This window comes from Triturus cristatus, chromosome 4_2, assembly GCF_964204655.1.
Source record: "Triturus cristatus chromosome 4_2, aTriCri1.1, whole genome shotgun sequence".
In the NCBI taxonomy this organism is placed as follows: domain Eukaryota; kingdom Metazoa; phylum Chordata; class Amphibia; order Caudata; family Salamandridae; genus Triturus; species Triturus cristatus.
In genome coordinates this window covers 614,607,567-614,608,341 of record NC_140586.1, presented here as the reverse complement: position 1 = coordinate 614,608,341, position 775 = coordinate 614,607,567, and positions in this window count along the sequence as shown.

The following is a 775-nucleotide window of genomic DNA, read 5'->3' as shown; positions in this document are numbered from 1 at the left end:
ACCAAGTGTGATTCCACAGGAACGAAGATGCATTGCCCACACTCCCAGAAAACAACACCTGGATAAATATAAGAAGACTCTCTCACAGGTGACTGTTCCCTAAGAGTTGGGGGAATGAGTCAAAGAGTGACCACCACTCTACCCCAGTTGTAGAAACAGGTGGCGCTCATGTGGAGAAACAGGATACAACAGAGAGCTGTAAATGAAATACATTCCTTATTAACACTACAACTAATGTGGCTAATACCCCAAATAACAGTGAAAATGCATGTCAAGTAAGGGCATGTTCTGTAAATTCCACTCACCAGCTTAATCGTCCAAAACCTCCTCCGTATTGACAGGCAGTAGTTATCTTCACTCCCCTGTCAGCAGTTAGGACTGGAGTTCAGAGCCACTCTGTGGCGTAAAGAGGTCGGGATTACAAAAAAAAATCGCTGCTCTATTCCAAATAATAACCGGACTTCAGTGCGTAGAAGGCAACAGGATTCTTAGTAGGGAGCACAATGTGAAGGATTCTCAGAAAAACGGGGAGAAAACTGGAAGTGGAAAGAGGCAGGACACACGAGCTACATATTTGCCTGTTAATACGGGGCACCAGTGGAGCATCAAATATGACGGGTAGGGTAGGTGCAATGATTGGAATTCCCTACTTAACGGGTTTGAGAGGTGGAAGTGTGCCAGGAAGGAGAGGGTGCGCGCTGCCCTAGAGGAGAGGGAAAGTGCCTTTGATGGCAGTGAGAGCATCGGGTAATACAGGCGGCAGGGGAGTCTCTGT